Source organism: Apteryx mantelli, chromosome 1 (genome assembly GCF_036417845.1).
Source record: "Apteryx mantelli isolate bAptMan1 chromosome 1, bAptMan1.hap1, whole genome shotgun sequence".
NCBI classification, from domain to species: Eukaryota; Metazoa; Chordata; class Aves; order Apterygiformes; family Apterygidae; genus Apteryx; species Apteryx mantelli.
The window spans coordinates 127,531,404-127,547,717 of record NC_089978.1 but is presented as its reverse complement, the minus strand read 5'-3'; the positions used below and the strand labels follow the sequence as shown (position 1 = coordinate 127,547,717).

The 16,314-nt window shown below is 37.2% G+C and overlaps 1 protein-coding gene across 2 annotated transcripts in view; it reads right to left on the bottom strand.

The window, feature by feature from the left end:
* Window positions 1-16,314, bottom strand: part of COL8A1 (collagen type VIII alpha 1 chain) — a 95,202-nt gene that overhangs the window by 64,493 nt on the left and 14,395 nt on the right. For both annotated transcript variants that reach the window (XM_067301411.1, XM_067301405.1), the window contains exon 2: window positions 15,245-15,375. The gene's annotated coding sequence lies outside the window, so the exon portion shown is untranslated. The remainder of the gene's footprint in view (window positions 1-15,244; window positions 15,376-16,314) is intronic.

Genomic DNA, 16,314 nt, shown 5'->3' with positions numbered 1-16,314 from the left:
CTGTGCGTGAAAAAAAGCTACAGTGTTTCTTTTTCTTCTCTTTCTGTTGGAGAAACTGGTGTCCTGAAAGCATGGAGGGGGGTGGAGCAGAAGTGGAGACAGTGGACTCGCAAGTTGCACTGTGTATTTATTTTAGCAATTGTTATGTGGCTGGCAGAGTTTAAGTGCTGGATCTGACAGAGAAGGGAGGCCAGGTGTTATCAGCAACTCATGCCATGTTTGCTTTGTGAGGGAGTCAAAAATTCATTGGCATTTCTTGCAAGAGGACTTGGCTGTGATCTGCACAATCAAAACCTGCCCTCTGCCTCTCACAGTTAGGTGCTGTCAGCAACCGTGTTACACCCAAAGGGTGACTGCGGTCTGTGTTGCTGTATGTAGAGCTGGGAGAGGACTGGTCTTAGTAGCGTTACTAAAATCCCTGAGGAAGCGGTTTGGACTGAGCCGGTGCTGCAATGGACAGCACAAATGATAGTGTGTTTTCATCAACTTTCATAGCCTCTCCCACCTGACAAATTGCGCCCCTGATGGGCTGGTTTCTGGGGTGTAGAGCAGCTAACAGAGCAGAGAAATAAATGGTATGGGATCTTAACTGAAGCTTAAATGGACATGTTTTATAACAAGCTGGCTTCTGTTGGCAGGCGCATAGTCACAAGTGCTGAGCCACAGAGATTTTCAATTGTTCTGTTTAATGTAATCCCCCTGAGGCTTATTAAAGAAGGTGGTTTCCATGCACATGAATATAGAAGCATGTGGTTCCTGAAGTTACTCACAATTCAGTTAGAGGGCACTTGCCTTGCAAGTGTTCTGGCTGATGAATAGATTCCTGTACTGGCTGGATACGGAATAAAACAGTCTGCAGTCTGGCTCTGCAGTGAGTCTCTCCAGGAACAACATAATTACATTATAAAGAATCTATTTTACACTTAAAGTAAAAAAAACAAATTACAGTTTGTTACAATATTCACACAGTTTCATCCTCCCTCACTGGACTGTTTCAAGTCAATGTCATCAATGAGCTTGGAAGCTGTTGCAAAGTGTACGCAAGACACCTGATGTGCTCGTTCATGGGAATTTGGGCTTAGGAAGCTTTTTTCCCTCTGTTCTTATCAAAGTAGTACATTAGGCTATGAGATTATCCACCCTGAGAAGAGGAAGAAGTGCCATCCCTCTCCAGTACAAAGGAAAATGAGAACCCCCCTCCCCCCCCCCCCCCAAAAAAAAAAAAAGAAACCCCCTGTTCTAAGAGGTGATGGATTGGTTCCTAAACAGGCTTCATCTGTCCTGGACGTGCTAGCATGTGAATGGGCTAGCTCTAAGCAGTTTTATCTTACCCACCCACATCTCTGTTTTAAAACTGCTAAACTCAGATTATGGTATGTTTGGGGGTTTTTTGCTTTATAAATGAGCAGATACATGATTTATTTAATATCTGTGAGGTAGAAGAGACTAGATCTAGGAAAAAGGAAGCTTTTGCTGTATGCAGATGGGAATAGAAGCGGCACAACTGCCTAAAAATCCTCTTCTCCAGTCCAATTACATGTACCTGGCACCAGCTCAGACAAATATCTGAATGTCCTGGTGCTTACATAGGGAAAAAGCCCTCAAATCTGTTTCCTAGACTTTTGGGGAAGCTTGTGTTTCTACTAGTATGTTTTCTGATTGACTGTACATTTGACAGAATCGTTAAGAAATCCTATAGAAAGCAATTCACATGCATTGCTCTACGAAGAGGGTATTTTTTTTATTTTTCTCAGTAGCTGTGACTGTTTATTCAATAGAAAGCTTTTTTCATTTAATCTTGTCACTACTCATTGCTTGTAGAGCTACCGAGTAGATCTTAAAGACCCTGCATTATTATAGTGCTGTGGTTACCACAAAGTTTAGTCAAGCTGTAACAGGAGGTTTGCCCAAACTGCAGGCCTGTCCACAAACCTGACCTTCAACTGCAACTGACTGTCGGTCAGGCATATATTAAAACTTGGTTTAGGATACCTTATCACTTGCTGTCATAAACACTCAGTAGCGTGGATGAAGCTTGCTTCAAATGGGAGTAGTTTTTCAGTGCTTTGCTATAGTCTTCTGTCACGTACAGCCATGTTCTCCCACAGTTCAGTGGGAAAGAACTTGTGGAAAGCCTAAATTTACTGCTGAGCAAAGGAGCATCAATGTGCCTTATGGGCCTATATTGCCCTCCCCACAGGGAGCGCACTTCCAGCGTGAGCCCTGCGCATCATGTGGTGCCGAGACGTGGCTGTTCTCCTTTGGCCAAGGCCAAGCCAGGAGGAGAGTTCTGCTGGTGTCGATAGCCCCTCACTGAAGATAAAGTTTTATTCAGCAAAAGATAGGTACCCTCTGACAGTGTGGCCTTAGACAAATCACTTCTGTTTTGGCAATATTCATCTCTTTCAGTGTAGTTATATTAGCTGTACAATCCTCAAGGACTTGCCCACAGCCTTTCACCTTTCAAGTGTGGTCTTGTAGGTGCCTGCAGAACTGTGTACTTGGGATAGTGGCTCTTTGGTTGCATGGGCTAGATGTTTTGCCAATTGAGAGGCCTAAATGTTGGAGCGGGTGCCACCTATATTAAATATGTATGGCCTCCTGACTCTTCAGATGCTGTAGAAATTCTGCTAGTAATATCACTGAAAGCAGGGAGCACTGCCTGCTGCTGTGGCTGATGACGATTGCAATCCTGTGTTCTGCACTGCCAGATATTCTGAAGGATTTTTCCCTCTCTTAAAAGTAGCAAGTATACATTATTCTACTCATGTCACAATTCAAATTTTTTCAAGGCTTACATATCTTTAAAAATAAAAATTGCCTGGCAGTTGATGACGGTTCTATAGTTGAGGACAAACATCTTGTATTTCACAGAGGAACTTTCATTCTGCCTTTCTCCTTTCTGAATGTTATTAAAGTTCTTTAATTTATGTGCATAAAGACCTAATCTTTAGGTTAAAATGATTTTCACTCCAGATTTACTTTTCCTTCTCCACCTATTAGCTTTCGCTCCTCAAATTAATGCTGCTGAAGTAAACACTACCTGAGACAGAGTTACAGCAAAATGAAAAGTGAATTGACCTAGCTCTGTTATTTTAATAGAAACAAATATTAATGCATTTCTTCTTGCTATATTTTTTAAAAGAAAAAAATTATTAAAGTTAAAAGTAAAATTATTATGAATTATTATAAAGTTCCAGTTTATAGATACTTTTCAGAATTACACGAATCAGCTCTTTCCTTTTTTTTTTTTTCCTTCCTCTCCTCTCAGTGCTTAAATGCCTTCAAGAACAACTACGTTATAAGAGAAAGTTCCTTTGCTGTCAAAGGGATTTTGTCGCAGACAGTACCAGGACAAATTGGGGCTGAGATGGTTTGGGGGAAGTACTATTTCACCTTTGCCCTTCAATTTGTAATTGGTATAAATGTGTCAAAACAAAGGACACATCCAAGAATATTTCCATCCCTTCAAAGACAAATAGAGTTAAAACCAAATTCTTTCATCGTTTTTGTTTTATATTTGGCCCATCTTTCAAATTAGGTAATGGAAACCTAATCCTTCCATGCTGCAAACTGTTTTGCAAGACCAACCAGTAAGAAGTCCACCTGCTCAGATTAGAAGAGCAAAAAGAAACATAACATTTGTTGTTCTTCTACAAAAGTATTCCTAAGTGCTTTGACTATGCTACTTGAAGGCAAAACTAAACTTCTAGTACAAGAATGACATTTATCATGACCTATAGTACAGTGTTTCTGTCAGGGTAGCAGACTTGGACTGCTTATGTTAGAAGCTATAACTCAGTCTGACAAGGTTAACAAGAAAACACTTCCACTTAGCAAACCACACTTAAATTCCTGTCTTGACCCGACTCTTTAGATGTCTAAAAACAGTCAGGTCATATTTGGCCTGTAGTTCCTCATGAGGCACAGCTTTTGTGAGAACTACAGAGGGATCTCTTCACAAACACACATAAGAGTCTCATATGCTCAGTTTGCAAATAGCCTGCTGAATGGCAATAAACCTTTTTTTAAGATTGCTCTGTTAATAACAGAACTGCTTGGAATGAATTTGCATGGACTAGTACATCTATAGCATGACTGTTGCATGTGAATATTATACCTGTATGTGATACTGTCCTGAGCACATGCATCCAGCACAAATGGATACTTACGTATTCAGTCACCATTTGGCCAAGAACCTCTCTCTAATTTTCTGCTCTTTCTTCAGGCCTCTTTCTCATGGCCACTGATTTAAAGGGACAGATCAAAAGTGACATGATATATGGTGAACCTATAATTCACTGCAGGACTCTCTTCCAGGGGTCTTTCTAACATGTCCTGAGGTAGTCAAGCTTTGGGTTTAACAGATGCTCACTTTGACGTTCATATTAAAGAATTATCATGTAAAAATGCTCAAACGTGGTCAAGCACCTTTCAGATGCGTTCTTGCAATTTGGCATACACAGAGCAGTAAACAAAAGGAGGGTACTGGAATATTTTTCTAAAATTTTCCACTATAGATTTCCATACTGTGGAATATCCTACTCTGGGAACACTTATTCCTATCAGCACAGTGCATCCTTTGGATTCATGAAGGACACTGGCACCGAGGAGGAGGAGGAATTTTTTAGTGTATGATATGAGGAAGTGAGTAGGATGAAATGAAGAGACAGGAAATGCTTGGCTGAACAGAGGGAGGAAAAACTTCCCTGTTAGAGTGTGCCAGGACGTGTCCAAAGGAAATGCTGGAATCTCCCTTCTCAAGGGACTTATAAAACTAAGCACTAGAAAATGTACTGCAGGGAACAATACTGCATTGGCAGGGAAATGGACTGGATGATCTAATTATTTTCCATCTCTAACTTCTCTGTGTCTATGAATAATCCAGATCTCTCTAGCTACTTTTTTTCCTCTACTAATTTCGAAAACAGTCAGCTGGGAATTATTTTTTTTTCAAAGAAATAATTATATTCAAATTTTCAAATCAGTTAGTCCCAAGGCTCACCAAATTCTGACCTTCCCTATAATCTCTTATTTTCCCAAGCTGTGAGAGATTTAGAAAAAATGCATGTTATGCTAGGTGTAATGTTAAGCTCAGATAAGTTTAAGAATGGATACAGTTTGGTTTCTGCAGTGCATGCCTGCAGATTTTTGGGGACAGTCATCTGTAAGTTTCTGGTGGGCTTTTATTCTACAATGAGCACTTAAATAAGATAGAGGCCATGTTTCAGTCTTCCATGTTTCAGTCTTCCATGTTTCAGTCTTCCATGTTTCAGTCTTCCATGTTTCAGTCTTCCATGTTTCAGTCTTCCATGTTTCAGTCTTCCATGTTTCAGTCTTCCATGTTTCAGTCTTCCATGTTTCAGTCTTCCATGTTTCAGTCTTCCATGTTTCAGTCTTCCATGTTTCAGTCTTCCATGTTTCAGTCTTCCATGTTTCAGTCTTCCATGTTTCAGTCTTCCATGTTTCAGTCTTCCATGTTTCAGTCTTCCATGTTTCAGTCTTCCATGTTTCAGTCTTCCATGTTTCAGTCTTCCATGTTTCAGTCTTCCATGTTTCAGTCTTCCATGTTTCAGTCTTCCATGTTTCATTAATTCCCGAAGTTTGAGGAGGCAGCATTCAAAAATATAGAATGTGACCGTAACAGATTTTAGGATATATCTGTTAGAAGGTCAGAAGTCTCTCGAACATTGAGTTCCTGTCTGAACTTTAGAGTCTGGATTACTGCTGCTTATAGCATTCATGACATGAGTAGCTTTGTCACTTGTTCTGATGGATACCTTAAAGAAAAGCTTTTTAAAAGGTAGTTGTGCCAGTGTTGCCAACTGTTAACATAACGGGCATCCTCTGAGAACGTGACTTTCATTTCAAAATAAAATGTGGACCAAAGCTTGAAAAACATCAATCTAATGGTTCAAACATCAGTAAGCAAAGAGCAAAATATTTTTATCTCATGACCTATAAGCCAATTTTATTATGTTTTCCTACATTTGAATGCCTGGAGTTACCAATACTCTGGTATGTTCAATAGACAGGAAGAGTGATGGATTTATGTTGTTTGCAATAAGTATGTCCTGGACATGAACACATGAGTGAGCTTGAATGAACTGGCATGGGCAGGTTCCTGCTATGAAGGCTTAGCAGTTGACTGACTGTACCTCTGTCACGTCCCAGAAAGCTATTGCTGGTGTTCTGTCAAAGACAGATGTCAGGTGAATTATAATTCAATGCTAAATTCAAACTGCATAAATAAGAGAGGGAGTTAGGAAATGTGTTGGGTTGCTTTTTCCCTTCTTAACTTTTAACACTTGAGTGTAAATGACAATACAAGCTGCCTAAAAATGTGTACAAATAAATCCAATTCATGTGAATTCTGAAGAAACTCTAACACAAGCGAAGTCCCAAGGGAGGGTGTCCAGTTACATGTGTTCTCATTAGGAAGAAGTTTTACTGGCTGCTTACTGGTTTTGTGGGCAGGACATTTTATTGGTTTCTTGGAAGTATTTATAACTTTTACAAGAAGCAGAAAGACTTAAAAGTTATCAAGCTGCTGGATGTCCCATAAACAACATTTAGCATAAAAGAGGGTTGCTGAGTTGTCTGGCTTTTAAAGATGATGATGATTTAAAAAAAAAAAGACATTATTTCTTTAGGCTAGATTATCTACTTCAGGGAAAAAAAAATTTCTACAAAATGCTGACACAATCTCTGTACAACAATACAATGGGCATCTCTAACTTCAAAAGGGCTAGAAGTGCCCTTAGGCTTGTGACAAATTAAAAAATCAGAGTTTGAAAATCAAAAGTTGTTACATATGAATGATCTTTTTTTTTGGTAGATTTGTGTGATTTCCTTTTATATCATTTCACTCTGAAGTCTTACAGAAAAATATTGGAAAGTAGATAATTAAGATGAAAAGGGAATAAAGACATCAGAAGAGTGTGGTGTTTGAAAGAAGAAAACTGCAGCTTTTGTTCAAGTCAAATGATTTGGTTGACAGAAAGGTGATCTATGCTGACTGGAATTTGAGGCTCACAGAAAGAGATCTTTTCTCTGGTCAAACTTCCATAGAACTTACATGTTGCTGGGTTTCTCCTTCATTGCCCCACCAAAGTTTTTTCCCCGAAAAAATGACAGCAATTGTCTTAATATCTCTATGGATGTGAGCTAATGTGAATAGAGTTTGTTAAAGGTAGTCATACACCACCTCTATGTCTTTTGTGGACTTGGTACTTCTCATTCATTTAATAGGAAACACAAGAGGTTTTTGTTGAGCTGTAAATATCATGTTTTTTCTGCTGTGCCATTCAGCTACCAGGTTTAATATCATTTACACGTGCAAAGAGCCTTCATCTTTCCTATCCCTAATTCATTTAGCTGAAATACAGCATAGATTTTTTTGTTTGTATACATCTTTTGCTTTTATTTGAAATGTTTCATTGCACTTTTCCCCAAAAGAAACATTTCTTCTATATATGAACACACGAACATACACTTGTGTATACAGGCATAAATAAAAGATTCAGTTCAACAAATCAAAGATGAAATATCAGCGTATACTTATTTGTGTTGCCAGTGTGAAAGAAATTATGAGAAAGATTCCCTTTAACCACATTGACCCCACTGACTGAGGAACACATAGTTGCTATGAATCAGGGTCATAGGATATATTACCATATCAGGTAGGTGAATGTCTCCTGCAGTTAAGTAGCAAATTTGTGAGTTCTTTAAGAAATAAATCATTCAGCTCTATCCTCAAGTTCAATGAGTAGTGCTAGGCAGTCTTTAGCATGTCATTACTTCACAAATACTAACCAGTTTTTCATCCTAACTCCCGTGTTAAAGGGTGTGCCATTATCATGTTTTTTACAAACAGGAAGCTGAGGCACAAAAAACCTTGTGCACAGATGCACAAAAGCAGTGGGTGGCCTGACTCCTGATTAGGGGTGCTCTGTGGAAGTTAAGTGCCTGTATAATGTGGGTGCAAATCCTGCAGCCAAGTCCTGCATCAAAATGTAGACCTTCCTGGGTAGACCTTGGTACACTTATAACTTTACCCTAGAAATGTCTTACTCTATAAACTACTCAGTAAGAAAGATAGCTCAAACTAAAAGCAAAATACAAGTATTAACTTTCATTTAGAAGAAAGAAACAGTATTAAGACATGATGTTCATGTAAGTATCTACCTGTAAAGAAGGCCTCTTTTTCAGACCAGAGATATTTTGACAAATTGTTTATGGTAGAATTTCAAGGCTGTAATTTATACTGACTGAGAGCCAGTTACTTTTGTTAAATTCATAAAATTGCTAATCATTTTGTGAATCTGTCATGGACAACTTGAGTTGCAGTGATCACATGGAAAGCAAAACTTCTGAAATGTCCACGCTAGCATTTATGATGCTATTAATTAATTTGAGAAAATAAGCTTACAGTTAGATCCTGCTACAGTGAAACTAGTACGATGCACTCAAAATGAGAGCACGTAGCAATAATACAGTATGTTCTTAATCCAGATGCATTTACTCTGTTGAGCCAGGGGTCACTCAAAAAAAGGAAGGGGAAGCTTGCAGCTCTCTTCAGGAGCTTGGTAAATCTGTCCATCAGCATCTGTTTGTGTTCAGCAGTTACTAATTTGAAAATATTCTGTATGTTATAGCAACACTTAAATGAAAATCAGACAAACTTTAATTTAGTCTGTTTTTTTCTGATCCATATGCCATATTTTTTCATGATTCAGTTATTGTGTATATTTTCTATCTCTTAAAATATTCTTTGTTTTAAATAGATATAGCTGAGAAAAATGTTGTTTCTAGGACAAGGATAGCTACATCAATAGCTACTTAATAAAAATGCAAAATTAGTGCTAATTCATCTTTCAGGCTCGGTATTAATAAATCACACCTGAAAGAGCTGAATAAAGGAAATAAAATTGCTGATTCAGTCTTAACTGGGTTTAACATTTGTCTAAATCATTGAACACTTTCTAAGAAAAATAGCCCTATGACAGAAATTCTGGGCTTGGATATTTGAACAGTTCTTTGGGTGGAGGGAAGATGTATCTGTGTTTTCCCCTAAGTTCAAAATATTTTTTTAGTCTTTTTTTTTTTTAATTCCTACTACTTTTGTCAAGCAAAAGTTTAACTATCCTGAAGCACATTGATTAAAAAAACCCCACACCTCTGCTTTGTCTCTACACATATAAATTTTAAAATCTATGGCTAGCCACTATGAAAATAAAATGTTAGTGAACCAAGATTTTTTAAAGTGACTATTATTGTGGTTAACACAATTATTGGATCTCTAAATTGGGCACCTCATAAAGCTGGGGGGAGCTATCCTAGAGTCTAGTCTCACTCTACAAGCTGGAACTCTTTAGGATGTTTGAAGCTAGATGCTCAAAATCTCTGAGCAGTTTGACAGTCTTATCCATCTTCTCCCTGCCCACTGCAGGACCACAAATTTCTTATTGAGGACATGATTCCACGTTCACTGAGCTGAAAGACTCTATTTGGATATAAAATAAGGCCCTTTAAATAAGTATTTACCCTAAAGAATGTGTAGAACCTTCCTTAAAATGTGTCTATGATGACTGAAACAAGGGTTTCAGTATGCGTACATACGAACTATTAAGTAGAAATGAACTATTTCTCCAAGTCTGAAAAAGGACTGCACTGAGAAACCTTGCCAGATGACGCCAGATCGTTAAGTGCCTTGTGAGAAAAGTCTTAGCCCATTCTAGTTACTGAAGTGGAAAGCAAGTTTTATCAGCAAAGCCAAAATTTCACTCTTGGATGATGTCCTAGAGATTAACAAGACCATGAACAAAAATTTCCCATCACCTCTGGTCAATTACCCAGAGTAACAAGTTTTTCCCTGGGCAACTTTATGTCTCGGCTATAGAAAAGCACTGCTAGGTGAATTTTAATCAAGTGCAAACTTCACAACAAGCAAGATAAATTCACCACTGCAACCATCTGACTTTATTAGTCACTGCTATACAATAAAGTAGTTTAACAAAATCTGTTGAGACTCCTATTCACCATTAAGTTAACACAGCGTTACCCAGAATGCTGGTCCCAGTTTGGGCCGTGCTCAATACACATACAGCTTAATGTTCAATGGTGGATTTGAGACAAGCAGTCCAATTGCAGAATCATGAGCAAAGGACAGATATCAAAATTTATCACTTTCCACTACAGACGTGTATGTACACATACATATGCATAGATCAGCTTTAGTATATGCAAATCTTCACAGCATGATCACAACCTAGGTTTTTTCAGGTACTATCATCCAGTCCTTGCCCACAGTGCTCCCATAAGCTCAGGAAAAATGAACATGTTCTTCCACAGTTAATGTGAAAAGAGTTCACAGAGAATTGTTGCTCACTGCACTCTAAAGAACTCTAAATATGCCTCAGCCTTTTAGCACCATGTTTTACTATACTGCCAGCATAAACACAAAGACAGAGTAACAGTCATTGTTCTCTAATATAGTTGTGCTAAGAAATTTAATAATTCAAGTTTATTTTGGGAGGTAGGGTGGGGAGAAGCACCCTAAAAGGGCTTTAGAAGAAATTAATTTCTTCTATCAGAATTATTTTGTAAAGGAACTCGGGGAACTATACTAGCAAGAAAGTAGAATGTATATGTAAAAATCTCAAATCCTTTCTATATAAAAATATCTTCTTTACATTTCTATTTACATCTTCCTACCAGTTAATGCATTTCAGGTATTTACTACTGTCAGTGAGAATATGTAGCCAATTATCCAAGATAATGTTTAAAAAAATAAGAACGAATGAAAATAAATTACTCATAATTATTATGATATGTAATCAACTCATAAAAGTTATGGTCACATTAGGTTAGTACACTAGAAATGATTGATAAAAGTTAGATCAGTTCGTAGATTTGGGAAGAAACAGACAAGTTTGGGGGGATATGAATCTTCCTTCTGTTGGTTAAATATTGCCTTTCCCAACATAACTTGCCTCATTTATATTCTCACAACAGAGAAAAAAGATGAAATAGAAAGAATGATGCTTGCTTAACTATGCAAATTAAATCTTATTCATTTGTGAGGAGCTTTTTCATTGTTTTCCTCCCTCTCTTCTCAGTGCTAAGTTGCAGTTGTATTTTTGGAAAGACTGACTTACCAGTACTGATGATAAAGGCAAATATTCTTCTTAAGAGTCAAAACACTGAGAGACTGTGAGAATAGGTTTCATATAGCTAAGCTATTATATCATCCTTCCGAAAATGGACAGATGTATGTCTATCATTTCTTTTGGAAAAAAAAAATTCTTAGCTGGGTCATGTTGTTCATGTATATACCCAAAAGGTAAGCCCCAAACTGAAATTGAAACTGAAGAACTGTGAAAATGTGCTTATTTTAAAATTGATACGGAATCTCTTTATATGTTTTGAACCTTTTCCTCTGTGCCATCTGCACAAAAAGTGTGAGTTTAAGAGATAGCTGGAATACTGGGGACACGAACGTCTCTCTTAAAAATCTGCATCATCTTAAAATTTGTGCATGGACTGATCTGTAATCCCACAAGAACCCTTCTGCAATGGGAAGCATTATTATTCTCATTTTATAGATGGATAAGCATACAAGTGGCAAAGCTACATAACTGTAAAAACAAACTTTGCAGAATATAGAGAGATGACCTGAAAAGGAGACTTGTGGGGGAGGTGTGTGTGTCTTGGGGGTGGTGTTAAAAAAAAAAATTGCCATAAAACCTACCAGGATTACTCCTGAGTTTATCCAGGGAAAAGTTTTGATGATTCACAATTGGCTCTTGAGCTGCCAGTCTTTTCACTTTGCTTGCTGTGCATGTAGTGCTGCCCGTCACCTGTTGTTAATTATTACATTCTATAAATCTAATGTTAGAAGGCCAGCAGAGAGACACAGTGCCTGCACCGGCTTAATGGATGCTCTACGAAAAAAATAATTCTTCAAGAGTTCAGTCCTGGATGAGTTTCTGTGAATCTGGGATTGTCGTGAACAGATAGTTTCATTAAGAAAAACCCAAATGGATGCCTTTAAACAAGTAAGGTCCTGGCTTTATATCATCACTGTGGTTTCAAGCACACATCAACAAATACTGTGACTGGAAGCAATCATTTCATAAATCAAAGTAGCTTGCCTGGTAATAAATATTTTTCTTAGAAACCACGTTATTCTCTTCTATTGATCATATGACTTCCCAGTTACTGCATTTTTTGACATTACTGGAGTAACAAAAGAATGTGGGAAATAACTCAAGATGGTGAAATCATTCCGTTTAGCAGTGCCTATGCTGTGTTTCCGAGACCAATTTAAAAATGTGTGAATTCAGGCAAAGGTGATCAAATTCTTCCCTTCTTCAGGTGACCACAATTCAACTGAATTGCACAGTGCTACCTCTCTGAGAGGAGGAAAGTATTTAGCTTTGACTAAACCACTTCAATTTAATTTCTCAGCTTTACATTCTGTAAAGTAGAGGAGTCCATTTCACAGGGTTGGGAATTAGTTTTTTGCCTCTATGGGCTTTGAACATCTACAAAAATTCTGCAAAAAATACCATGAATTATTACTATTGACTCTGTGTTCTTTGCTGGCTGCCGTTCAAGTATCTTCCACTTACACGGATAAATAGGCATTTGTAGTCAGCAGTGAAATGAAACCCAGCATCAAAAAATAAGGAACAAATAACATAATAGTTTGGAAAGAGGAAACAAATACAAAGATCTATGTTCTGCTGTCAGTGACAAGAGTCTAAAGCCAGAGTGGGTCTAGGCATGAGTCCTGCAAACACATATGCACACAAATAGCATTATCTATAAGAAAAGTACTATTGCATTTAAACAGAAGTATTCACACATGTGAATTAATTTGCTGACATAAAAGTTCAAATTGTTTGGGATCTATATGTTGGCATTACCAAAGACTATAAGCTGGTCAAAAATATTTAGTCAGACTTTACTAAAAACATAGATGCCGTTGCATATGTATGTGTGTACTTGTATACGAAATCATGTGTATGTTTTGCTTTAAGAATATAAGCAATGAACACTTTTCCCATAAATAATAGTGCTTTGCACTAAGTCCTTCAAGATTTCTAATGTCTGCTAAGAAGGTCATAAAAGGTTTATAAAAGTCTGAAGATTCAACTTGCTTTACTGGGTTCCTTTTATGATATGCTTATAATACATTGATCTCTGTATCATTCCTTTGGGTTTTTTTGTTCCACAGTTATCCAGTATTCCACAGCAAGTATTTTAGTCTTCCTTGGGTGAGAGATTCTTTTTATAATAAAGTGCAATGTGGGTATAAATATATTTATATGGCTTCCACAGCTTATTGGCTCTGCTTGCTAGTAAAAATATGGTTTTGATTACTCTTAAAACTCCTGCTTCAACCTACTTTAGGAAAGTTGAGATATATTGCTTTTCACTGTTCACATGACATACTGTGCATTCTAGCTCAGCTGAGATCCAAGGTACAGTGCGGGGGACTTGCATCAGAAGAGAGACTTTTGAAGCAAGCCTTGATTGCAATAGGAAATGTAACTTAAGGAATATCAGTAACAAAGATAACACAAACCAGTTCAGATTTTGGGCAATCAATTTCTAAGTGGTTCAAAATGATGGTTTAGGAGACAGAATAAAAATGCTGAAAGTGTAAAGGAAATATTATGAATCCTTGAAAAAATCAGAGTAATGTTTGTTTAACAGGCAGACTTCAAATGACCTCAAAGAATTCTGTGCCACGTTGGTTACTGCCCAGTAATAGAATTTCATTGCTTTGAAAGCAATTCTGGAGCCTGAGGCAGCTTGGTTAGATGTACTAAGAAGAATATTTCTATCCTCTAGCGGATCTTCCTGCACACCTATCTTTTTTTTTTTTTTTCTTTTCCTTTTGTCAGCATGGTGACTATATGGTATTCCACTTACTTATAAATCTTATCTAAAAGCAATTAATTCTTTGCACTAAAGGTGTTTTTCTTAGTCAGTTCACCATCATTCAGCTATATCTGTGTGCAATTCTAGACATGCTTTTTTTTTTTAATTGGAGAGGAAAAAAAAAAGGAGCTACAAAGTGAAAAGTGCAGCTTTCCTAAAATCCATCTTAATGGACCGTGAAAGGTGTATAATCCTGTGCTTAATTCTACTAGGGCAACGGACAGAACGTTGACAGTATCTTGATTACTGATAATACCAAGAGTGGAGGGGAAACACTGAAGTCGTGTGAGGGCAGAAGACTTTCGGAAAGCCTTTGCCTCAGTTCCTTTGTACCTCAGTTCCTAAGTTAATTGCGCTTCCGCATCCTCAGGGGCACTGACTAGTGGCCAGGCTGAGAGTCATCTTCTCCTTTGGGGATACGGTTCTGCAATTGGTTGCCTTTTGGTCTGCACCCTAAGTTGCACATTCCTATAGTTTACTTTGACTATATCAGGCCTGTGCTCTGGACAATTCTGTTCTTAGGGGAAAAGATGACACTTTTAACCAGTGACCAGTGAGCTTTCATAAATGCAGTTTTTCTTGCCGAGGGAGTAATAAGATAACCTATTCTATGCATGCCCACTTCACTAAGGACAAACTTATCTCAAAGTACAAGTGTCTGAAAAGCAATTGGTGTCCTCAGCAAAGCCTCTCTGTCTCAGAAGAATACTCTGATACCTTCTGGCTTTATGGAATTCTCTCCTCATCTCAGGCTTGGGACTGGTCTTTCCAAGAAGTTCCTAGCCTTTGTCTGTTTTTGACAAGATGGATCCTTTTCAAAGGTGATAATTTTCCACAGGTAATAAAACTTTGAAAGACTTGCTAATTGCGTTGTTTCAGCATTAGAGTTTTTCATTAATTATTCTCCCTGTCCTTAATGACTTTAGCCCTAATGTCCATGCATCAAAGAAGTCTCTAACATATCTGTAATGGTTGCACAGGATGTAGCATCTGTCATGTTGCTATTCTCTTTACAAAGGGAAAGGAGCAAACACTTATGATTGCTTCCAAAACCAGAATCAGTGTGCTCATGTTAAATAACGCATTCTTGCGAAATTTATATTAATGGACGGAGCCAAAATCTCTCTGCCTGTTAGCAGAGAAAGTCAGATTTCGTGTCTTTTGGGTCAAGTGATGATATATTTCACAGCATAATGCTCTGCCCAGAAATGTTTTTATTGGCATGGAATTTGGGGGAGGGAAAGAGTCTTTTATAGTGCTTAAAAAAATTAAATTATAGGAAGAAAATTACCTCAGATTAATAGGAGAGTACGTTAATGTGCTGGTTCTGATATCTAGACTCAACATCCAGTAATGAAGAGATCATAACAGTGCTGAATATCAAGTCTGAATGATTCTGACAGTCTGCTTTTTCTTCTATTTCTGGGAAGAGAGGGAAAGAAAGCATGTATGTTAGTACTCTCTAAAATATCAGGACAGCAAAAAAATATTTTTTACTTTTGTTGAATAAATAAACTACATAAAGTTTATATTGTTTTCCTATTTTAATATTTTTTAAGTAATCAGAAATTACCACATTAAATAAACACAAGACAGCACAGGAATATTGTGTTTAAAACTGTGTTGCTCAGGTTACAAAGACACCATGAAGGGCTCACATTTTTTTTTATGTTTTATTCTGAGTAATATTGTCTGTATGCCCACATTATGTTTGTGTGTAGCCCTATAGTTCACAGTAAGCTGTGAGTTATTTTCTCTTTGGACTGCTTTGTGTATTACAAAGGATCACTACTTACTTCCATTACTACAAAGCTGAATTTTCTCTCATCAACAGCAGTCAGTTTCAAGCTAAGAAATTATTCAGAGATTTGGACAAGTGAAAGCTGGAAAAATGAGAACGAAAATCAAAATATTACACTGTACGGTGTAAACTCCTCGGTTTATCATAAAATATCAGGACACAACAAATTGCATCAACCAAAGCCTAAAACTGAAGTAGTTTTTTTTTTTTTTCATAAATGAATAACAGTTGACAGTTCTGGAATGTGCACTCATCTCCCATGAAAACATTTTTCCACTCTGCCTTTTCCAATAATCAAAAGTTCAAAGCTAAACTACTACACGTTATAAAAGAAAAAATTTACCATGACACTTAAACAAAGACATGAGTCAGTGTATTCAGCTTTCTTGAGGGAAGAAGGAGTTATGTTTCTTGTTAAGGCAAGGTTTGATGTAAAAAAAATATTTTTGTAGTTTTATATATCTCCTTATGAGATAATTATTTATCCATGTAGATGTTCCATTTTATTATACAATTAAAGTTGTAATACATGCCATTTTTGTCACTGATATATTAATTTT